Source organism: Cherax quadricarinatus, chromosome 17 (assembly GCF_038502225.1).
Source record: "Cherax quadricarinatus isolate ZL_2023a chromosome 17, ASM3850222v1, whole genome shotgun sequence".
Lineage (NCBI taxonomy): Eukaryota > Metazoa > Arthropoda > Malacostraca > Decapoda > Parastacidae > Cherax > Cherax quadricarinatus.
Window position 1 is genome coordinate 18,407,611 of NC_091308.1, and position 26,071 is coordinate 18,433,681.

Consider the following 26,071-nt stretch of genomic DNA (forward strand, 5'->3'; position numbering starts at 1 on the left):
CCCATACAGTGGTGGCACGCAACGAGTGAGTCGAGCAGCATGTTGAGGCATGAACATGTTAAGTCACAGTGAAGGCGTGGCATGCTTGATCATTACAAGCCGTGCCTTGCGTGGGACGGGGTCTTAATAACAAGGTGGCAGAAAGGCTACCACCTTAAGTTCCACGCTCACCTACTCCACAAACTGTATTTGGTTTTAAGTGGAAATGTGCATATAAACACTGCTTTCAGACTTACAAAGAATAAAAAAAAATGGCAACACCGTGACTGGACTACTCAATGGTCCAAGTCCGACCAAAAAGTCGTCATAAGTTTTAGCCTCCTACGTGCGGGTTAGTTGTGAACGCTGTCGGTCTTGGTTGGAAAACCGATTATATGGTACAGGATCAAGACGTCTCTTTGGCTTTTTAACTATGGGGGTGTTAATAATTGAGGATAACACTGGAGTATTGAATCCGTTTTTTTTTTTTTTAAGTCTTAAGCTCTAATAGCTGGCTGAATTCTTGGCATTTTTTGCACTTTAGTAAACAAAGGGCAAAAGAGGTAAGACATTTGCATATACGTCCCTTCTCTCTCTGAGGTTTAACCTGGGCCCTTCCAGCTGAGTCACGAGTTCTATTTCCTCTCCTAAAAGTAGTGTTACTTATTACTCTTAGTGAACTATGTACATCTGACATGTGCACACCAGCCGAATAACCTCCGCAGCAAATGCACCTCTGGCAAATCTAAGATTAATTTTCAAGAATCTCAACAAAGTTATTCCCTACGTTACATAAGGTATTATATGTCAGGCACATCTTGGGATATGCAGCACCAGTATGGAGCACACACCTGATACAGCATCTCAAGAAAGTAATAAAACTGTAGAGGTTTGTGATGAATAGTTCCAGGGCTCAAGGTTATGTGCTCTGAGAAGAGACGAGCTAAATCTGATGACATCAGAGAGAAGGACCAAGGAGATACTATAACGACGTACAAAATACTGAAAATGGTAGTCAAGATCCACACCTAACATTAAGAACAGGTATGAAGGCTCATGAAGCCAGGAGTGTATGAAGCCAGTAACGGCCAGTCGAGAAGCATGGCCATGAGCTGAGAATTGACCCCCTGCAACCACACACTACAGGAGGTGGTGGGTGCAACGAGAAACAACAGAGGGAGGGGGGTCGACGGACCAAGTGAAGAAGGCAGCGCGAGCAGAGCTCCTCCTCTACATTAGGAGATTACCAGGTTTTACATGAGCCAGAGGCGTGACGAGAGAGCTACCCAACACACCAGCGTCAACATCAACTTCGCTCTACCAATAACTTCTCTATGCAGCATCACCCAGGTTCAGCTCAGTGTAATAAATGAAGTGAACCCTGTGCTCAGTGACGACCATCAACTATGTTTTCTTAGAAGAAAAACATGAAAATAAAAATAACTTGCCCCTGGGAGAAGGGTCGGTGCCAACAGAGCGCCCGCCCGCCTCCACACACTCCAGTTCCACTTGACTTGCCGCTTAAAGGCCAACACCTTATCTTTACTCTTTTGGATCGAGTCTTAGTTGTTCTTCCATACTAGTGTTGCTTGCTAAACATGAGCACATAGAAAACAAGAACAGAGGGCCGCTACATTAGGCCCACTGCCCCAAGCCAGGCAGGTTCTACTCACTCAAGCACTATCACTCAATTACCTGTCCAACCTATTTTTAAAGCTATCCATAAACTCATAAACTGAAAAGTTTCCCCTCAAGAGAAGTGTCTTGATGCGAGTCAAGAGTTTTTTATCCCAGAAATTTGAGCTACCATACGCTGTTATGGATAAAATTTAATTGCCTCCCATTCGCCAAGTGCTGTTATGATCATTACACAATTAGTCCAACTCAATGAAATTAATAATAATACCAACAACAATGGTAATACCAATTATAAATTCCTTGGTTGTGAATGGTAATTAACAGCGTCACGTATATGACAAATGAGGTATAATGGCATTTATTAAAACCTTCCTACCACCAGGGCATGTCAGGTGTTGCCTGCCGAGTTGCATGGCTGGGCGGGAAGTGTGTGTTATCACTATACTCATCCTGTCCCAACCGGACATAAGCCATCACCGAGCCCTTAACCCCGGGTATGCAACACCTGATCTATAATTCCACTACACATACTCCGTAAGTTGGTTCTCTGTACTGGACTGATACAGTGCCTGGCGAGAGAAATGTCTCCTCAGTGGTCAGTCGTCACGTGAGGTCACAGGCCCTGAGCTGCCTTGGGGATTAGTGTGGACGGTTACAAAGCATGGCTTGCTTCTGCAGTGTTTTAAAAATTGAGGTTGGAGAGTTGAAGGAGGAGGTCTTGCTTCTCCAGGAGGAGATTAGGAGGCTGAAGGTCCACCTCAATGGGTCTGGGAGAGAGTGTGAGGTGGCTGGAGTTGTGGGGAATGAGGCTTCTAGCAGCGAGGTGCAGTCTGTCTCTCGCTGTGAGGAGGCTGTAGTTGGGGAGGCAGCAACGGCTACCAGCAGTGAGGTGCAGCCCAGCACCTGCTACAAGTGGCGAGTAGTTCACAGTAATGGAAGGCGCATCAGAGTAAGGAAAGTTAAGAGTGAAGATCTGAAGGTAGGAAATCGCTTCTCTGTTCTTCAGGATGAATGTACTTCAGTGGCCAGTAAAGGTAAGGGTACTACTGCCCCTGCTAATGGAGGTAAGCGCATTCTTGTGGTTGGTGACTCTCAGGTAAGATACATTGACCGTGCTTTTTGTAATAGGAATAAGAAGATGAGAGATAGAGTGTGCTTCCCTGGAGCTGGTGTTGGGGACATTGTCAACAGGCTGGATAATATCATGTCAGGTAATGGGAGCAAGCCCATTATCTGTCTCAGTGCTGGTGGAAATGATATTGGGAAGGGTAGGAGAGAAGAGCTGCTAGATAAGTACAGGTCAGCTATAGATTTCATTAAGTCTAAGGGAGGGATCCCAATCATATGTAGCATCTTGCCTAGAAGGGGAGTAGGAAATGAATGGTTGTCTAGGGCAATTGGTGTAAATTGCTGGCTAGACAGATACTGCAAGGAACTTGCAATCCCATTCATTGACAACTGGAACAACTTTTATGGCAAACATGATATGTATGCAAGGGATGGGGTACATCTCTCTGGGGCTGGGGTGGTAGCACTTGCAGACTCGATTGAGAAGGCCATTGGTGAAATGCCTATGATTTTAAACTGATGGAAGATAGAGGTATGGGTGTGTGTGGGAAACAAGCAGGTTGCAACACTTGGGTTGGAAACAGTAAATGTATAAAAGGCATTCAGCATGAAGTTATAAATAAAGACAATAGATCAGGTCAGCAAACAAAGGGGGACAGCAGAGGGCAGCAAGGGACTAGCTCCCTTAAGGTTTACTATACTAATAGCAGGAGTGTAAGAAATAAGATAGATGAGCTAAGATTAATTGCAAGTGCAGGAGACATAGATATTATTGCTATAACAGAGACCTGGCTCAATCTGAAAGATAGAGAGATGCCCTCTGAATGTCACATACAAGGCTATAAATTATTCCACACTGACAGGGTCAACAGGAAAGGTGGTGGAGTAGCGATGTATGTCAGAGACAATTTAAATTGTTGTGTTAGACAAGATATTAAATTAGAAGCGTCAGCCACTGAATCTGTTTGGTTACAGCTTCTCGAGGGCCGAGAAAAACTAATTTTGGGTGTGATTTACAGGGCCCCAAATCTTGATAGGGAGTGCAGTAAACTTCTATGGGACGAAATTCGTAAGGCATCTACATACGAAAATGTTGTGCTAATGGGAGATTTCAACTATAGACAGATTGACTGGAGCAATTTGACAGGAAATTTAGAGTCAGGTGACTTTCTTGATACGATCCAGGATTGTTTTTTAAAACAGTTTGTGACAGAGCCAACTAGGGGAAATAACCTCCTTGACTTGGTTCTTGCCAGTAGGGAAACACTAATTAATAATCTTGAGGTTAATGATGAGCTTGGGGAAAGTGATCACAAATCACTCAGTTTTAATATATCATGGAATTCCCCTAATAATGGCAATCAAGTCTCCGTCCCTGACTTTCGCTTGGCTGATTTCATAGGACTGAAAAATTACTTAGGTGGGCTGAACTGGAATGACCTGACTAAGGGTCAGGTAGGTGGTGATGGTTGCCGATATGATGCTTTCCAGGGCATAGTTCTAGCTGCTCAGTCAAATTATGTTCCAAATAGGGAAATCAGATCAAACAAAAATGATCCTAAATGGATGAACAATAGATTAAAATATCTGATTGGTCAAAAGAGAGGCATATATAGGCAAATCAAAAGAGGAGAGGGGCAATTGAGAAATCGATATATTCAGTTAAAGAGAGAAATAAAAAAGGGAATTAGAAAAGCAAAAAGAGATTATGAGGTTAAAGTTGCAAGAGAATCGAAGACTAACCCAAAAGGATTCTTTCAGGTATACAGAAGTAAGATCAGGGACAAGATAGGCCCACTCAAAAGTTCCTCGGGTCAGCTCACTGACAGTGATAAGGAAATGTGTAGAATTTTTAACACATACTTCCTCTCAGTTTTTACACAGGAGGATACCAGCGATATTCCAGTAATGATAAATTATGTAGAACAGGACGATAATAAACTGTGTACTATTAGGGTCACAAGTGACATGGTCCTTAGGCAAATAGATAAATTAAAACCTAACAAATCCCCAGGCCCTGATGAACTGTATGCAAGGGTTCTAAAGGAATGTAAAGAGCTTAGCACACCTTTGGCTAATCTTTTCAACATATCACTACAAACTGGCATGGTGCCAGATAAGTGGAAAATGGCAAATGTGATACCTATTTTCAAAACAGGTGACAGGTCCTTAGCTTCGAACTATAGACCAATAAGCCTAACCTCCATAGTGGGAAAATTTATGGAATCAATAATTGCCGAGGCAGTTCGTAGCCACCTTGAAAAGCATAAATTAATCAACGAATCTCAGCATGGTTTTACAAAGGGGCGTTCCTGCCTTACGAATTTATTAACTTTTTTCACTAAGGTATTTGAGGAGGTAGATCATGGTAATGAATATGATATTGTGTATATGGACTTCAGTAAGGCTTTTGACAGGGTCCCACATCAGAGACTATTGAGGAAAATTAAAGCACATGGAATAGGAGGAGAAATTTTTTCCTGGATAGAGGCATGGTTGACAAATAGGCAGCAGAGAGTTTGCATAAATGGGGAGAAATCAGAGTGGGGAAGTGTCACGAGCGGTGTTCCACAGGGGTCAGTGTTGGGCCCCCTGCTGTTCACAATCTACATAAACGACATAGATGAGGGCATAAAGAGCGACATCGGCAAGTTTGCCGATGACACCAAAATAGGCCGTCGAATTCATTCTGACGAGGACATTCGAGCACTCCAGGAAGATTTGAATAGACTGATGCAGTGGTCGGAGAAGTGGCAGATGCAGTTTAATATAGACAAATGCAAAGTTCTAAATGTTGGACAGGACAATAACCATGCCACATATAAACTAAATAATGTAGATCTTAATATTACGGATTGCGAAAAAGATTTAGGAGTTCTGGTTAGCAGTAATCTGAAACCAAGACAACAGTGCATAAGTGTTCGCAATAAAGCTAATAGAATCCTTGGCTTCATATCAAGAAGCATAAATAATAGGAGTCCTCAGGTTGTTCTTCAACTCTATACATCCTTGGTTAGGCCTCATTTAGATTATGCTGCACAGTTTTGGTCACCTTATTACAGAATGGATATAAATTCTCTGGAAAATGTACAAAGGAGGATGACAAAGTTGATCCCATGTATCAGAAACCTTCCCTATGAGGATAGACTAAGGGCCCTGAATCTGCACTCTCTAGAAAGACGTAGAATTAGGGGGGATATGATTGAGGTGTATAAATGGAAGACAGGAATAAATAAAGGGGATGTAAATAGTGTGCTGAAAATATCTAGCCTAGACAGGACTCGCAGCAATGGTTTTAAGTTGGAAAAATTCAGATTCAGGAAGGATATAGGAAAGTACTGGTTTGGTAATAGAGTTGTGGATGAGTGGAACAAACTCCCAAGTACCGTTATAGAGGCCAGAACGTTGTGTAGCTTTAAAAATAGGTTGGATAAATACATGAGTGGATGTGGGTGGGTGTGAGTTAGACCTGATAGCTTGTGCTACCAGGTCGGTTGCCGTGTTCCTCCCTTAAGTCAATGTGACCTGACCTGACTAGGTTGGGTGCATTGGCTTAAGCCGGTAGGAGACTTGGACCTGCCTCGCATGGGCCAGTAAGCCTTCTGCAGTGTTCCTTCGTTCTTATGTTCTTATGTTCTTAATTAACACTGGAATATTCCGGAGGGACTGGTCCCTAATATGCACACAGCAATCACTCCATACGAAAGCAAAAGACTTGGCAGTCGATTCAACATACCCCCAGTGAAAAGTATGGGCGTCACTGGTACACTAAGAGAAAACACTAAGTGTCCGGGGCCCAAGACTGTTTAACAGCCTCCCACCAGCAATAAGGGGCATTACGGGAAAACCCCTGGTTGTCTTCAAGAGGGAGCTGGACAGATACCTAAAGACGGTCCCGGATCAGCCGGGCTGTGGTTCGTACGTTGGATTGCGTGCGGCCAGCAGTAACAGCCTCGTTGATCAGGCACTTATCTACCGGGAGGCCTGGTCGTGGACCGGGCCGCGGGGGCGTTGATCCCCAGAATGCCCTCCAGGTAGACTCCAGGTATGCATGTCCTAATCCTCTTTCTGGAAGGTCAGAGGATTACCCAACCGCGTAGCTCAATGGTCGAGTGCTGGACTCAATCAAAACTGACGGGTTTAGCCCCCAGACGGTTGGAGTCGTTTCTAATATCTGCTGCCTCTGTTCACTTAGTAGTAAATAGATGTTCCTAACACCTGCTGCCTCTGTTCACTTAGCAGTAAATAGGAGTCATCTGATTATTGTGGGTTGCATCCTCGGGAGAACCCGAATCACCCCAACGGAAATCAGCTACAATGTTTATTTTTGGGAAGGTTATGAGTGGTTAATAACCCTTCGAAGGTGATAATCCACAGTCTGCTCCCAGAGCTGCGGTGACTGCCGCATGTGGCCTGCCATTCTCCTAAACAAACAAAAAAAAAAACGAAGACACTAATGCGGACCTCAAAACTCCCCTTTATCGAACGAAAAACAATCTGAAGATTAGATTTAGATTTTACCGGCGAAGCAACCTAGCTTGCCATGCACCCCGTACCCATGCTGAGAGTAACCATAAAAGAATGGCTTCACATAATGTTGGTTATCTTGTCGCTGACTGTGCTCTTGTGTCAGAGTGGAATTTGTAGGCTCTATTTACACACTTTTAAGAAATTAAACTGCCACAAGTATCACTTCACTGCTACCGTGACAATACACAGGCTGCTACAAGTGTCACTCTTACCGTGACAATACACAAGCTGCCACAAGTGTCACTCTTACCGTGACAATACACAGGCTGCCACAAGTGTCACTCTTACCGTGACAATACACAAGCTGCCACAAGTGTCACTCTTACCGTGACAATACACAAGCTGCCACAAGTATCACTCTTACCGTGACAATACACAAGCTGCCACAAGTATCACTCTTACCGTGACAATACACAAGCTGTCACAAGTATCACTCTTACCGTGACAATACACAAGCTGCCACAAGTGTCACTCTTACCGTGACAATACACAAGCTGCCACAACTATCACTGTTATCGTAGCAATACACAAGCTGCCACAAGTATCACTGTTATCGTAACAATACACAAGCTGCCACAAGTATCACTGTTATCGTAGCAATACACAAGCTGCCACAAGTATCACTTATCGTAACAATACACAAACTGCCACAAGTATCACTTATTGTAGCAATACACAAACTGCCACAAGTATCATTGTTATCGTAGCAATACACAAACTGCCACAAGTATCATTGTTATCGTAGCAATACACAAACTGCCACAAGTATCATTGTTATCGTAGCAATACACAAGCTGCCACAAGAATCACTGGTATCGTAACAATGAACAAGCCGCCACAACCGTCACTGTTATTGTGAAAATACAAAATTCAGCTCGCGCAAGTGTCTTTAGTATCGTGAGACAATTACGCCGACGCAAGTGTCACTATTACGGTCGCAATACACAATTGAAGCCACTGGCAAGAAAATGTGCACAAGAGCGGCAACTAGGAACCTGGGTGGGAACAGCTGTACTCGTTGTCCTCACCGCACGAGCTCTGCTGGCCAACTGATCACGACTCTCCAGAGAGAGAGTCAGCCTCAAAGTTTCACTTCACAACGTCCACATTCACCGCTAATTTCCCAGACACACGCACACTTATCCCGTACTTTACATGTAAGTCAGAGATAAGGTTGCTCGGTCATGCTAATTTTTTCACCACGTGTCTGATAACACAAGTTTCCTAAACGTTGATATACCAAATAACTTTAAGCGTGTGCAAAGGATCCGGTGCACTCTGTACCTCAAAGAGGTCCAACCAAACACTGACACTGGTCGGGAAAAAGGACACGGGGAGGCAACCGGCACTGTAAAGCCAGCGAGGTGCCAACGCGGAATTTCTCGTGGCCCAGCTACCCGCAACACCTAAATAAGGCAGTAGGGAACGCCAATATGAACCGCAAGACCATCTAAATCAAACCTGACCTTTAGACACCACTGAATTATAATTATAAGGATTAATAGGAGCAGTGCGAGGGCTGAAAATACAGTGAGCGCCAATACCCCCCCCACCAGACCTCCAACAATCCGTCAGTAACAACTCTCTTGGTTTGCCGTCGCTCCAAGCATACTTCTGATTCTCCATACCAACTCAATCTAACCCAATTTAAATGTTATGGTTAAGATTTCACCTGTATACGAAATTCATACGACAGAGAAGAATAAGGGTCACAATACTGTGGCTGATCAATTCACAACACACACTTAAAATGACACCAATGAACGAATGACAATCCAGAACCACAATGAAAATAATCTAGAACCACAATGAAAATAATGCAGGACCACAAAGAAAATAATCCAGGACCACACTGAAAATAATCCAGGACCACAATGAAAATAATGCAGGACCACAATGAAAATAATCCAGAACCACAATGAAAATAATCCCGAACCACAATGAAAATCCAGGACCATAAAGAAAATAATCCAGAACCAAAATGAAAATAATCCAGAACCACAATGAAAATAATCCAGAACCACAATGAAAATAATCCAGAGCCACAATGAAAATCCAGGACCACAATGAAAGTAAGTCACTTCGTCTTACTGTTCTGGGTTATCACATAATTTACACATGTTACTATGGATAATAATTGTAATCACCTAAATTTGTGAAATTGTACTTACGTATACTTGTCCTTAAATAAACTTAAATTTGAAACTAGACCACTGTTAAGTCGCAACTGACCTGAGAATGGTCCAGGTTAAGACCGAAAGGTCGCCACAGTTTTGTATTTTAAACGTGAGTTATTTATGAATTCAAATAATATGTAAAGGTATTACGTATGACTGTGGTATGAGTAATATTATAAGTGCTGAACATTATGTAACTATACAACTTACAAAACAGCAGTCCTGCAGGTGGCAAGCACTGTACATTCTGGACAATAGGAAGATGACGTGGTTCACCAGTGTCATTTGAATTGTGAAATCTGCGTACTTCTGACATGACAGTTGTTCAATGAATGACGGCATTTCCTCCTATGGATCACCCTAACTTAGTGGGGAAACTGCCGATGTGAAAAAAAAAAAAAGATGGGGAGAAACTGGATAGAGACTAACAGCCTCTCCCCGTGACAACGTTACCGTAATCAAGTTACTGGAGAGAGCAAGCCTTAGAGATGCTTTACAATTTATCTCCAACACAAGAACAGTTTATCTCCAACAGGAGGGGAGAGGAAGAGGGAAAGAACGCGTTAACTCACAAGCAAACGAGCGCACGAATACGCGATAATGATGTATAAAATACTGAGAGGAACTGAAAAGATGAATAAGGGCAACGTTTCAGAGATGGGACACAGGAACAAGAGGACACAAATGATAGTTAAAAACTAATCTGGGTCAAAGAGATGTTAGGAAGTATTTCTTCAGCCTTAGAGTTGTCAGGAAGTGGAACAATCTGGAGAGTGATGTAGTGGAGGCAGGAGGTACGATAAGGAGCAGAGACAGTGGCCCTAATAATGACTAGCGAAGAGACCGAGCTAGGAGCTGTGAATCGACCCCAGCAACCACAATTGGGCGAGTGTAAATTGGCGAGCGAGCGAGCGAGCGAGCGAGCGCGCGCGCGCGCACACACACACACACACACACACACTCGACCCCCGCAACCTCAACTAGGTGAGTAGACACACACACACACACACACACACACACACACACACACACACACACACACACACACACACACGACAGCGAGCTTGCACCCTCGCTTGCACTCTCCTCCACTCTTCTTCCCCCTCTCTTGCACTCTCCTCCACTCTTCTTCCCCCTCTCTTGCACTCTCCTCCACTCTTCTTCCCCCTCTCTTGCACTCTCCTCCACTCTTCCCCCTCTCTTGCACTCTCCTCCACTCTTCTTCCCCCTCTCTTGCACTCTCTCCTCCAGTCTCCCTCCCCCTCTCTCGCGCTCTCTTACTGAGACCAAAACGGTTCTTTCACTTACATTTAATTCTGTGAAAGTGGTTTGTCACTTTCCAGTCATATTTAAGTGGCCGAGATGCTACGAGACAAGAAGTCAGGAAATAACTCCTTTGAATTATCAACAGAGGGATGGAGGATATTGCAACATTAAGTGAAAAAAAAGCATATAAAAAATGGTTTAGTACATATATCTTTACATAGAAGAATAGCTGGCAGGTGGGGAAGGCGAGCCTCGGTAGGTTGAGGATAACAACAATAGCAAAGTTTCAGATTATTAATGATGTACAATGGCGGAAAGTTGACGAGACACGTGCAATACGTGGGTGTCCGTATTGGAGAAACTTTTAACCTACGCAGCAGGCTTCTTACGTTTAATACACAGGAGACTTTTATATGAGAGAGAGAGAGAGAAGAGAGAGAGTTTTGAGAGAGAGAGAGAGAGAGAGAGAGAGAGAGAGAGAGAGAGAGAGAGAGAGGAGAGAGAGAGAGAGAGAGGAGAGAGAGGAGAGAGAGAGAGAGAGGAGAGAGAGAGAGAGGAGAGAGAGAGGAGAGAGAGAGAGAGGAGAGAGAGGAGAGAGAGGAGAGAGAGAGAGGAGAGAGAGAGAGAGAGAGAGAGAGAGAGAGAGAGAGAGAGAGAGAGAGAGAGAGAGAGAGAGAGAGAGAGAGAGAGAGAGAGAGAGAGAGAGAGAGAGAGAGAGAGAGAGAGAGAGAGAGAGAGAGAGAGAGAGAGAGAGAGAGAGAGAGAGAGAGAGAGAGAGAGAGAGAGAGAGAGAGAGAGAGAGAGAGAGAGAGAGAGAGAGAGAGAGAGAGAGAGAGAGAGAGAGAGAGAGAGAGAGAGAGAGAGAGAGAGAGAGAGAGAGAGAGAGAGAGAGAGAGAGAGAGAGAGAGAGAGAGAGAGAGAGAGAGAGAGAGAGAGAGAGAGAGAGAGAGAGAGAGAGAGAGAGAGAGAGAGAGAGATAGTAGGTTCCAAAACCTGGTGGTCCCTGGTCAAGGACAGACAAGGTTATCTGCCTGATGAAACTCATTCCACCTCAAAATCGACAGGATGGGACCAACTCTACTAGTAGTCAAGAGAAAGTGGACCACTTTGCCGAACACTTTGCTACCAAAATGCAAGTTCCTAGGGGCCCTCCTTGGCTAGCTGCAAGAATTGTGTCAAAACTGTCAGTGGTGACAATAAGGCAGGAGGTGTATTTCCTTTTTAAATCGCTTGACCAAGAAAAGGCTGTGAGCCCAGACAAGTTGAGCCCAAGACTGCTGAGATGTGCAGACCAGCTAGCAGCACCTCTAACTCGCATCTTTCAGTACTACCTAGTAGTGTAAATGGCTTTCTCTGGAAAGAGGCAAATGTAGTCTCTGTGCACAAAAAGAACAGCAGAAATCAGCAACTACAGACCAGTGTTACTGCTGTCAATCACTGGCAAGATCCTCGAGACAATAATCTCAAGACAAATGACAGTTTTTTGACTACCACTCGCTACTTTGTGACCGTCAATATGGCTTCAGGAAAGGTTACTCGGCTGCCGATCTGTTGTTAAACCTCTCCACTAAGTGGCACCAGTCACTGGATGAATCCAAAGTTAGCTATGTGGTAGTACTGGACATTGCTGGTGCTTCGACCGGGAGTGGCACCAGGGCCTCTTAGCAAATCTGCAAGCTCTGGGAATTGCAGGCTCTACGCTGTCTCCTCAGTGATTACCTTCATGGTAGATCTCTAAGGGTAGTTCTCAATGGAACGGAATCAGCAAGACATCCTATTGAGGCAAGTGTTCCACAAGGAAGCGTGTTGGGACCATTGCTATGGAATGTCTACTACAATGACATCCTTCATCTCATCCCAGAATCCCATGGAAATGCAAACGACTGTACACTAACATTCACTTATCCAAGAGAAGAAATGCCAGCTGTTCTAAGCTACATCAATCACCAGCTAAGTGCTACATCAGTTTGGGGAAATAGATGGCAAGTAACATTTGCACCTGAGAAAAAAGAAATGATGATGATCTCTAGGCACCATGATGTTAATGCCGGTGCAGAAGTAAGGATGAATGGGAGGGTGTTGGCACCTGGGGAAGAAGTTGATATCCTTGGGGTGAAATCTGACTCCAAACTGACCATGAAGAACAACGTTGTAAATCTTGCAAACAAGGCAGCCAGGAAGCTTACAGCACTGCCATATCTCGCATCTGCTTGACATTAGGGGTTGCAAGATTCTGTACGAGGCAAAAGTACGTTCACACCTTCAGTATGCTCCACTTTCTTGGTTTGCCTGCCCCTCCCCCCTCTCATCTGGGACTGCTTGACAGAAGAGAACAGAGCAAGACGTCCCATCTCTCGCCTGGACCAATCCTGGATAGATCTGTCATTTCAGAAGAGCCTTCAATACAGAAAGGATGTGGGTGGCCTTACTGTTATGTACAAGGCCAATATTGCCAAAGTACCACACTTGGATCCACTTCGAGGACAGCGTGAAGCAAGCTTTTATACCACAAGACGGGCAGAAAGCAGCAACTTCACTCTGACTGTACCCTTCTCCAGAACATCACTTCATCTGAGATCATTTATCCCCAGGATGACTCGAGTCTGGAACACATTCGTACAGCATCATGTCAACGAGATAAAGTCGGTTGATCAATCGAAAATGCTGGCCCACAGATGGCTCCAACTTCATCCTGTTCCCTACTTGTATGTCTCATAACAATAAAAATGTTTTCAAATGAGCTGATGTAGGTAACAGCTCTTAGCTTGTCAATAAAGTTAGGAATTCTTAACCTGTAAATAGCTTGTCAATAAAGCTAGGGATCCTTAACCTAACCTTGTCAAACCTTGTGTGTGTGTGTGTGTGTGTGTGTGTGTGTGTGTGTGTGTGTGTGTGTGTGTGTGAGTGAGAGAGAGTGAGAGAGAGTGAGAGTGAGAGAGAGTGAGAGTGAGAGAGTGAGAGTGAGAGTGAGAGTGAGAGTGAGAGTGAGAGAGAGAGAGAGAGAGAGAGAGAGAGAGAGAGAGAGAGAGAGAGAGAGAGAGAGAGAAATTCTTTATAAGGGTTTCAGTCCCTTAGCCTTGACGAAGTGCTCAGTCCCTTAGCCTTGACTGAAGATGCTCAGTCCCTTATCCCTGATGGAAGGTGCTCAGTCCCTTAGCGCGTTGCAAGCCAGAAAAGAATGAGCGCCAACAAGGCCAAAATCCTGGTTATTGAACGAATCGATTCCTTAATGTTTTCGTCTTCTTCATCTGCAGGACAGACTCGGAATCCCATAAAGTATTATAATGTGTGCGTCACAGTCAGATCTCCCTCACGCCAGCGTTTCTCCATTGTTGGAACCTGACGCTTATCCTTTTATGCCACGCAACGCCTCGTGTACTCGAGAGGCAGAAGTGAAATGCAGCAACTGCAGACAGCGTCACATGTGGACAAAGTTTAAACATTATAAACTAATAAAAGGCGAGGCACCACAAGGGTAGCTCTACCCTAGTTACCACAAACAAGCAATTACGCAAGCGCTCCCATTTTATCATATTCGTGGGATAACACTATCCAGAAGTCATGCAGTGCCTGGGAAATTAGAGGTAATCAGATGTGATCTACCGAAGAGGAGGGTAGCTCCAATTCACTGGAATACGAGCTCTTCACTAGAATCAAGGTACACTCCTTGAAGGGATCAGACCTCAACCTTCGCAAGGACTCACGTTGCCCCAACTTCCACCACTTTTTGCCCCATCCTACGAACTATTACCAAAAACAAGGAACATACAACCTCTTCCCATTCCTTAACCTTTCTAAACGCCTTTCCCTATACCTAACACGTTAATCAAAAATCCTTCCATCTCAAGCTTAAACCTTAATTCATCGTCCCCATCTTCGTTATCTTACTCCACAAGCCACCTATTTTTTTTATACGTGCATTCTCCAAGTCCTCCAGCCTCACACGATCCTACTCTTCCCAAGCGACTTTTCCCTCATCCCACCCTTACCCATTTATCCTCGAACCCCCAATTTCTCCTAGTTTTTCCCCACACGTCTGGCCAAGTCGACTACCTAACTGCCCGCTAACATCAGCCTCCCCTCTTCCTACAACACCCCTCAGCTTAAAACACCAGCCTCGCCACCTGTACCACTCTACACCCTCCCAACGCTCACATAAATTAACCTGCACAGGCAACTCGAGGTTTCTCTAACGCACATTTACCTACTACGCCCACCTCACTCCATCCTCCCATACCAAATCCTACCCTTCATTTATCCTTGCCACACACCAAATATATACCCAAATATCCACCAATTTCTTCACCCTTACATTAACTCTTAATCTACCCTTCCCTTTCTTGATTGACCCTAGTCACCACCCACTACAATACTCTCTCCATAATCCTCAGGAATACCCCGTTCCCAACCCACCAAGCAAGCATACCTAAAGACTATTCCTGGGAAGTCATCGACCCTCGCTGCTCCTTCCCAAACCAAGCCTTAAAATTGATGGCCTGATCAAACAGGCTGTTGTTGCTAGTCGCACACAGTCCAACAGAGGCACCACAGCCCAGCTGATCAGAAACTTCAAGAACTTATCCAGTTTCCCCTTGAAAAGAGCTATATCTACGCAGACTTGTAATATACGTGCGAGAAAGAGATACAGGCGTACACTGGTTAGGTTCCTCGCGTTAGTTTTTGATCAACTAGGTTGTAGTTCGCAGTGGTTATTTACCTTATACACGAAAGGAAGGTGTTAAAAAAATGTCTTCGTCCCTTATACTCACTGAGTTATCTCTTAATGTGCTCAGGATCCCCCTGGTTTTCACTGCACCATCTGCCGAGCCTCTTGTTCTCGTAGGGCGTAACATCGGTCCAGATTTAAGACCAATTCCTCTAGAATTTTCCAGGTGTACATTACGATACATCTTTCTCGCCTACACAATGGCCCTTCAAACTGATATAAACCAAGGCATTTATTAGGCCACTGACAACAATATGATGTTCAATGAGGGAACACTGTAACCATTCCCAATAATTAAAGTGACTAACTGAATTTATATGCCTTTGAAGACGAACGACAGCTAGACTGATCACGAACTGATCAAGGGAACTTTTCAGTTTCTCTACTGAAGACAGCCAGAGATCTATTCGTAATTTTCCTTTTACCATGGAGGGAGAGCGCTGGAGGTATTTTGCACCGTCTGTCAAGTCTCTTGCTGTCACACGGGCTATAACACATGTGTATGTCTTATGTTAGATATGAGAATGAGAGAGAAATGGGGTTTGTACTGTGCCTTGAGAAATTTTCCCCTGTGGCAGCCTCTTGATTTTACTTTGACTTATTTGTCGTGTCCAATTTGTTACACAATTATAAATGCCAATGCCCACTTTTCCAGTTATTCCTTCTACACACAACATACTATTACACTATTATGCATCTTCCTCGGCGACAAGCCCATTGTTTCTAAGTCCTTTACCTTTTGATGTTATCCTTCTCAATTCACCATCCCGTCCCACCCCTCTCTCTTTCCCTAAATAACTAAAATCATGAAGTTCGGAACAATGGGTTACACATAACGGTATGAGGATCAAGATGTGGTGCACAAATGGATATAAAGCAAAGGCGAGTGGACAAGTAAGAGAGTATCAGTGAAGCAGCCAAACACATCCCGCCTTCAAATATATCTTACTGTAGAAATAAAAATATTGCTACAGGAGTTTATTCACGGCACAAAAAAAAAAGAAGCGGGTGCTACTAATCAAAAGTAAATCCTGTTTTGAAAACTGAAGAATCTAAACATGACTGAATTAGAAGATTATATAGCAGGCGAAGTTATGACTAAGGGACCCAAAGTAACTGCCGCAGTTATAAATAAGCCTAACTAAACAGGAGGCCAAGTACGTATCCTAGAAATCGTAGCGCAGAAAACCAATGCAAAACTAATGATGGCAAGACGCTTCAACCACAGTGACACGGAGATAAAGTACGAAAATTGAAACCCACATGTGAGGTAGAAATGTTGCGAGGAAAGCTGATGGCCTTGATTAAAAACTTTATGAAGCCAGCATGTCAATTAAACGACACGACTGAGAGGTGATGGGCTTGGAAGACTAGACCTGGTCTTGTCTCTGCTTCAATGAGAATTCAAGGCACAATACTTTATATATTCTCCTTCCCTCCCCTTCTCTCTCTCTCTCTCTCTCTCTCTCTCTCTCTCTCTCATATTCGACAAAGGCAGACATGAACCATAGAACTGCATCAGCCTCTGCAGAAGCTACTAGAATTAGTACGAGTGGTATCCATTGAGGACATGGCAAATCTCCATGATGATATAAGCCAGGTCTTCCAGTGGACTACAGCAGTGCTAAACGAGGATTAATATCAGTTATTCTCGCAAGGATAAAAAATCAAAACTGGAAGAGTATAAAATAAGACTAAAACTCAGTTAATAGAGCAGAAGATTCATGCAAAAGACTTAGGAGTGTCCAGTATGTTGTTTTGGCAGGATGCACATCTGAGACCAGGCCATCAAGTACTTTCCTTGAATATATCACGTACGGTGGAACTCCGGTGTTTGAACTTAATTGGTTCCTAGGTGGTGTTCGAACTGTGAAAAGTTTGATGTCCGAAACCGTATTTCCCCGGCTTTAATCATCAGCCTCACACACTGAAGGATGTTGAAACGACTTCCAAAAGTCTCTGAGAGTTAGGTCAAGTGTCAGTCACTTCAAAATACTTTTGAAACAGGGTTTTCGTGTAAAGTTCTTTTTACAACTGAATTTAAAAACAAGTCAGCACGTTTGGACTCCAGAAAAACGTTCAAAGACCGGGTCAATTTTTTTCTGAACAAAATTGTTCGACTCCAGTTTGTTTGAGGTAGGGCACGTTCCAACCCAGGCTCCACACTCACTCACATTTTCTCTCACTCTATCCTCCGCTCCAGCGAATACATATTTAGGACTGATGCGTTCCCAGTAATTTCAATGCTTTATTGGCTCTATCCAGGCTGTATATGATTTCTGTAGCTATTCCAGATCTGATACCTCTCCTGCTTTGAACGGGGCCGTCAACACCGAACAATATTCTAAACGAGAGAGCACAAGAAATTTAAATAGTGTCACCACTGGCACTATTTCACCTGCTTTAAAAGCTCTCATTATCCACCATGTCATTTTCCTGACTGACGTGACATTTGCTTCATTGTGTTCTTTGAAATAAAGGTCAGGCGACATCATTACTCCCAGATCTTTCATGTGTTCCTTTCATGTTACGTATTTGATGATCCTGTTGGGTTTTGTAAACAGGGGTCCATTTTAAGTTTTTCATTCTTTCCATCTCTAATCAGCTGTAACTTGTTACTACTGAATGTCATGTTCTCCATTCCCCACTGGAAAACCCTGCTTATCTCTTCCTACATTTTCTAGTCTTCTACAGAGGTGATTTTCGTGCCTAAGGCACGGAGGTAGGTAGAGTACCAGAAGGGACGAGACTGAGAAGCGCCAGCACAGATGAGGGCGGAGAGTGCCAGCACGGATGCAGGGGCCAGGGTAGACCCTACCCTTTTCATATGACTTTTGGCAGTGCTCGCGCAGACTCCATCTGCCGCATCTTATCATTATTAAGAGGGAAACTCGGGCAGGTGGGAGGGCGAGAGGAAAAAAGATGGAAAAGTACCAAGGGTAAAACTGGGAGATGAGGTGGCCGAAGGAGGAAGAGATAAGATGAGGGAAGGGGGCGGTAAAGAGGTGGTACATTATAATTAACATTAGGTACACAGATACCTTTCATCCAACACTTGAATACTCTTAAGCTTCTAACACACGATATGGCAGGACTGGAGATTTCCAACACACTTTACCACGGATGCTACCCACAATAACTGCTAATACACGGAAACCCATGTTCACAGTTCGGTAGTAGGAATGTAAGGTAACTTGTCCACATGCTTCTTCATGCCAGGGATTGGAATCCAGGACTGTGTTGAATGCTCTCACCGATGAGCTAGGCGGCACCCTGAGAGACAGGTCGAGAGGTAAGGGAGAGAAAGAGGAAAGGAGACAGAGAGGAAAGATGAAATGGAGGTAAAGAAGGGAAGATAAAGGAGAAGTAGAAAGGGGAAAAAAGTTTTAAGAGCTGAAGAGCATTTTGGCCCATGAACTCACTCGGAGTATTTAGCAATAAAAAGTAAACAGGAACGAACATAAGAAAACCTACAAAACAAAACCTAATAACAAACAAACGACGACATATGTAAACCTCGATAAATAATAAAACTAAAATTAATGTAATAATAGAACTAAGGTAATAAATAGAACTAAGGTAATAACTAATACAACTAAGGTAATAACTAATACAACTATGGTAATAACTAATACAACTAAGGTAATAACTAATACAACTAAGGTAATAACTAATACAACTAAGGTAATAACTAACACAACTAAGGTAATAACTAATACAACTACAGTAATAACTAATACAACTACAGTAATAACTAATACAACTAAGGTAATAACTAATACAACTAAGGTAATAACGAATACAACTAAGGTAATAACTAATACAACTACGGTAATAACTAATGCAACTAAGGTAATAACTAATACAACTAAGGTAATAACTAATACAACTAAGGTAATAACTAATACAACAAAGGTAATAACTAATACAACTAAGGGAATAACTAATACAACTAAGGGAATAACTAATACAACTAAGGAAATAACTAATACAACTAAGGTAATAGCTAATACAACTAAGGGAATAAATAATACAACTAAGGGAATAACTAATACAACTAAGGGAATAACTAATACAACTAAGGGAATAACTAATACAACTAAGGTAATAACTAATACAACTAAGGCACCAACAGATTACAGAGAACAGGATAAAAAATTGCCGCAGTACAGACAACGCCCAGAATTCAATTCAGTCCATCCCCAGGAATCGTTGTCACATTACGAAGGTGTCAGCGAGGTCAGCAACAGCGACAAATTGTGTGGTTCGTTAAGGAGATAAGAGGGTTGAAGGTACACACACTTGTTGGATGGTAACATATATATATTGTCAGACTGTGGTAATGGGAGATGGAGGGAGCCCAGCCTGCCGTGTCCTGCCTTCTACTATGCCTATGCGTCGACTGAGGCCGAGGTAGCTCGTCTCACTCGCTCGCTGCATCCCGTGACGTCATACAGTCACAGGCCTAAGGGATCTTCTATATAAACACATGGATGGTACTATAATGCTCATCTAATCTATGCATACAACACATGTAAAGGAGGATCAGCAACTATGCTGACAGCTCGGTCATGTTACGTATGTCATCTTGACATACACTACTATGCTATAGGCTGAACAGGCAGGTGGTTCTGGACTAATTCTATACAATAACAAATTCATATATAACTTAGAACTAATGGATGGTATCATACTAGATGTTAACAAAATGAGTTTTACGTAATGGGTGTTAATGTAATAAGTTTTTAACGTAATGCATTACAAACTATAAGAACAAATCATGGTACAATATGGGATGGAATTGATCGATCAATCGATCTGTATTCATGCACTCTACGGATTCTGAGGAAATAAACAATATATATATATATATATATATATATAAATATATATATATATATATATATATATATATATACACACACAAGGTGAAATTAACAGCAAAGGCATCTGGTGCGCACTCAGATCATTAGTGTCAAATTCTCAGAATACGGAGGGAACGTGAACACGAAAATTTCTGACAAACTAATCAGCTAATAACAAAACACACAGTTGACAGTTTCCTTCATCTCAGACATCTAATTGTACAGGCTGTTTACATCTAAACCCAATTCTGCGAGGGTAAGGTTTACGTATGCAGAATGGTTATCTCTGGGAGGATCGAATTCCTCTGCAATGGCTAACACATGCCTTGCCTGAGGACAGTCTGAATGAGTATCTACAAAAGATACAGCTACATGGACGATCTGAACGAGTATCTACAAAAGATACAGCTACATTCACTAGTGACTGTGGAATTACTAACTCTTCTGCTAGGAGTACTCAACTCGACTATTCGATACAGTAATTCTTGGCTCATTACAAAGTCACTAATGGGTGCTGGTGGCTTCACAGTCAGAATAAGATCTTCCTGGAACAGGAATCGAATCACCAGAACACAAGGGATCGGTTCTTTCTTACTGGAGGAATGAACAAACTCGGTGGAGTGGATGACTCTCCCCGGTTGAAAAAAATAACGCTATAACATGCAATACGAGCAAGGGAGAACGAATCTACTATCTCTCACTGCAAGCACAGGGGAAAAGAAATGAACACGGTGAACAATGCTGATATTCAAACTGAGTCGCACACAGTGACACGAGGTATCAACTATAAAGAAACTTCACTTACAAACGTTAACAACATGTGAAAGTTACTCGAGAAATAACTTCTTACACTGCACTGATTACTGTCAACGAGAATGGGATCACCATCCAGAACACAAGGAACAACAACAGACGCTCTAGTGAGAGCACTAGCCGCAGCAGAGACGTCTTTCTGCAGACGGCATGTGACATCAACAAGAGATGGCATTACTAGTTTCAAGTAATCGTTTTCTGACAAGGCATCCCCTGTGGAGAAACTACTACTTGAACTAGCAGACATTGCAGGGATAGGCTGTGCACTCAAAGCAGTCTGAGTGTCCCCGGACACTTGAGGCAATGGAACACTATCCTGCAAGTCTGAAGGTGTAGGTGGAACACAGATGGGAGTGACAGATTTACTAGTGCCTGACCGCTCGGCTATGTTAATAAGTAATTCACGGATCTATAGGAACTTAATCTGAACTTCACATTTCGCAGCACTTTAACAAATCTCAGATACAAGCTGTGAGAACAAACACATTGCTCAAGGGCTAGGTATTGTCTTTCAGTCAGTAAGGGAATATTGGTACTATTGACTGATTCATATTGACTTTGAGTGGCATGATACACTAAGTGAACGTTCAAAAGTGACTGGGACATCTTCTCAGTGAACTTACTGAAGGACATAAAGGCAAGAAAAATAGAGAGAATGACACAATAAGCTTAAATGGGAAGAAAATGCTTAACTATTCTGCATAAGTAATTAAAAATTGACAGGTCACACTGTAAGCAAGGAAACTCACACAAGAAAATACTCAACTGAATAAACAACACTTTGAAAATCAAGAGAAATTGTAATTTACTCAAATTTAATTTGCTCAACTTTACTTTAAAATTGAATGAATGGCACAGTGAGTTGTCTTTACTCTCAATGCAATAGGGAAATTCAACAATAAAATGATAACATAAATCAAAAATGTTAAAATGGACTCAATAAAGCTTGTGCAAAATAAAACAAACTGGGAAACAATTCACGAAAATAAAATAAAATGGCACACAAAGAATACAATATTATGCACAGAACCTAGCATAAGAAACTGCACTGAAATAAACTGTAGCAATATTGCAAATAACAATTGCTAATCAAAATTATTGCGCACACACACACACTACTTAAAATTTCTGAAAGAAAATTTTTTGAAGACAACACAATGCTTGCACAAGAATTATTGCAAAATGAGTCAATGTGCAATAATAACAAAAAATATTACACACAAGAAATACAGTTTACAAGATTAAAAAAAATATTAGCAAGGAATGAACTGAGTGAACACTAACTCTTAACTGCAACTTAAGCAACACTTAACAAGCAAAAGAACAATTTACTTTAAAAGAAGAACTTAAAAATTGCACTAAGAGTGAATTTGTTCAATGAAACATGAAAAATAATAGGTGCAAAAACACAGAACAAAAAGGTTTGAACACTTACAGTGATGCAGAACACAACACATCAACATAAACACAATATACTAGAATTTTCTTGCTATGAAACTCGATGTGTGAAAAATTTGATAAAATGATTTCTTGCTTGCACAAAATAATGGCACTATTGTCTGTGGAGATGAGACAAATTAGACACTGGCTGAATGAAAAGAATTAACACAAAAATGTTCAACTCACAGAGAAAAAATGTAATAAACTGGCAAGAATACACAAATGCTGGGATAAAAATGTAACAGACAACACTGAGTTGTGATGCAGAATACAAGGCAATAAATTACTGAATTAATTCACTGGAATACTGTGAACACAAGGTGATTCTGAAGTGGAAACACAAATTCTATACTGCTTATATGTTGCACACACAACAAAGGAAAAACACTAAGGTAATTACTTCAAGTATATAAAAAAAAAGAAACACAACAGGCATAAAATAATAGCACGAAAATTAACACTGAATTAAGAAGATAAAAAAAATATTGCAAACAGTATATAATAAACACTGAGTCTAATCAAGAGTCACTGAATGTCACTAATGAAAAAAATCACTGGAACACAAAAGAAATGTCTCAACACTCGCAAATGTCTCTATGAAAAATATTATCGCTGTAAGGACTTGGTGTAGAATGAGGTGGAAGGGTGGATGATGGTGATGGAGGATGTTTATGTCCTCTCGTGGCTGGCTACTGTCCTCTGCACACGTGATCGTAGAATTGCGCTTACATCGACGATAGACTTCACACAGGAGGCTTTTAACGGTGGCATGAAACACACTCTAGCTCTTGACCCCCTATGTGACCCCCTATGTGGTCCTTAAAATATGGTGCTGGAACCCGTAGTAGTGTACCAAAACAATGGTAGAGGTTGGGTGAGTGGGTTACTGGCTGAGTGAGGCAGCTGGGGCCGATGTCCAGTGGTTGGGTGGGTGGGCTGAAACAGGGCTAAGGCCAAGACCGCGTGGCAACTGGGCCTATGGGATGAACACCGTAAGCCTCACTGAGGACACCCTCACTGGCGCGAAGATATTTCTAAGCCGACTGGCTTAAAAACAAACCCACAAAATACCACAACACCACAGGGATGAAAAAGCACTCAGAATGGCTTGGAGCTTGAAGCACAAAGCGATGAGAAGACTGTACCCACGTGGCTTGCTTGAGTACTGGGGTAAAACACCTGGGTTAGTTGCTGGCTGGCTTATCTTAACCCTTCACACAGAATAGCTTGATAACTTCTCACGATGAGCACAGCAGGGGTGGAAAGCTGGCTTCTCAGGGAGGCAAAGCTGGATGGAGTAGGCTAGGCTGACTGACTCCCTCACCACAGACTGTCTTACTGGCTTATTTTGCAAACTCGGGTCAACCCCTCGGGAGTGATGCAAATAAGCAGATAAACACTAATACAAAGAGACTAACCAGTAAATAATGTAGTGGCTGGTAGACGCTTGATTGAGGTAGCTGGATTGAGGAAGGTCGAGTGTTACCCTGCTCGGCAGGCCTAGTCACAAGATGGTGGCTGGCTCAGTAGAAATTTATCTCCAGAAATTGCTGTAATCGTCAGGATTACAGGCCCACCGCTGCCACCAAATTATCGTGTGGGGGTTCGTTAAGGAGATAAGAGGGTTGAAGGTAGACACACTTGTTGGATGGTAACGATATATATATACTGTCAGACTGTGGTAATGGAAGATGGAGGGAGCCCAGCCTGCTGTGTCCTGCCTTCTACTATGCCTATGCTTAGACTGAGGCCGAGGTAGCTCGTCTCATTCACTCGCTCGCTGCATCCCGTGACGTCATACAGTCACAGGCCTAAGGGATCTTCTATATAAACACATGGATGGTACTATAATGCTCATCTAATCTATGCATACAACACATGTAAAGGAGGATCAGCAACTATGCTGACAAAATTGTGTACTGCAGACAGGAAGCTGGATCCTCCTACATCGCAGGCAGGAGGCTGGATCCTCCTACATCGCAGGCAGGAAGCTGGATCCTCCTACATCGCAGGCAGGAAGCTGGATCCTCCTACATCGCAGGCAGGAAGCTGGATCCTCCTACATCGCAGGCAGGAAGCTGGATCCTCCTACATCGCAGGCAGGAAGCTGGATCCTCCTACATCGCAGACAGGAGGCTGGATCCTCCTACATCGCAGGCAGGAAGCTGGATCCTCCTACATCGCAGGCAGGAAGCTGGATCCTCCTACATCGCAGGCAGGAAGCTGGATCCTCCTACATCGCAGGCAGGAAGCTGGATCCTCCTACATCGCAGGCAGGAGGCTGGATCCTCCTACATCGCAGGCAGGAGGCTGGATCCTCCTACATCGCAGGCAGGAGGCTGGATCCTCCTACATCGCAGGCAGGAGGCTGGATCCTCCTACATCGCAGGCAGGAGGCTGGATCCTCCTACATCGCAGGCAGGAGGCTGGATCCTCCTACATCGCAGGCAGGAAGCTGGATCCTCCTACATCGCAGGCAGGAAGCTGGATCCTCCTACATTGCAGGCAGGAAGCTGGATCCTCCTACATCGCAATCAGGAAGCTGGATCCTCCTACACTGCAGGCAGGAAGCTGGATCCTCCTATATTACAGGCAGGAAGCTGGATACTCCCACATCGCAGGCAGGAAGCTGGATCCTAATACATCGCAGGCAGGAAGCTGGATCCTCCTACATCGCAGGCAGGAAGCTGGATCCTCCTACATCGCAGCCAGGAAGCTGGATCCTCCTACATCGCAGGCAGGAAGCTGGATCCTCCTACATCGCAGGCAGGAAGCTGGATCCTCCTACATCGCAGGCAGGAAGCTGGATCCTCCTACATCGCAGGCAGGAAGTTGGATCCTTCTACATCGCAGGCAGGAAGCTGGATCCTCCTACACTGCAGGCAGGAAGCTGGATCCTCCTACACTGCAGGCAGGAAGCTGGATCCTCCTACATCGCAGGCAGGAAGCTGGATCCTCCTACATCGCAGGCAGGAGGCTGGATCCTCTTACATCGCAGGCAGGAGGCTGAATCCTCATACAGTGCAGGCAGGAGGCTGAATCCTCATACAGTGAAGGCAGGAAGCTGGATCCTCCTACAGTGCAAGCAGGAGGCTGGATCCTCCTACACTGCAGGCAGGAAGCTGGATCCTCCTACAGTGCAGGCAGGAAGCTGGATCCTCCTACAGTGCGAGCAGGAAGCTGGATCCTCCTACATTGCAGGCAGGAGGCTGGATCCTCCTACAGTGCAGGCAGGAGGCTGGATCCTCCTACAGTGCAGGCAGGAGGCTGGATCCTCCTACAGTGCAGGCAGGAGGCTGGATCCTCCTACAGTGCAGGCAGGAGGCTGGATCCTCCTACAGTGCAGGCAGGAGGCTGGATCCTCCTACAGTGCAGGCAGGAGGCTGGATCCTCCTACAGTGCAGGCAGGAGGCTGGATCCTCCTACAGTGCAGGCAGGAGGCTGGATCCTCCTACAGTGCAGGCAGGAGGCTGGATCCTCCTACAGTGCAGGCAGGAGGCTGAATCCTCCTACAGTGCAAGCAGGAGGCTGGATCCTCCTACACCGCAGGCAGGAGGCTGGATCCTCCT

General features: G+C 43.7%; 1 protein-coding gene across 6 annotated transcripts in view; it reads right to left on the reverse strand.

Annotated features, from left to right (window-relative positions):
- Pka-R1 (protein kinase, cAMP-dependent, regulatory subunit type 1) overlaps window positions 1-26,071 on the reverse strand; it is a 356,477-nt gene that overhangs the window by 234,573 nt on the left and 95,833 nt on the right. The window contains exon 1 of one of the 6 annotated variants that reach the window (XM_053773400.2): window positions 8,456-8,539. The exons of 2 other annotated variants lie outside the window; for them this stretch is intronic. The gene's annotated coding sequence lies outside the window, so the exon portion shown is untranslated. Of the gene's footprint in view, window positions 1-8,210; window positions 8,357-8,455; window positions 8,540-26,071 lie in introns of those variants that run through there. 3 more of the 6 variants (XM_070085816.1, XM_053773399.2, XM_053773401.2) reach the window with 3 other exon arrangements.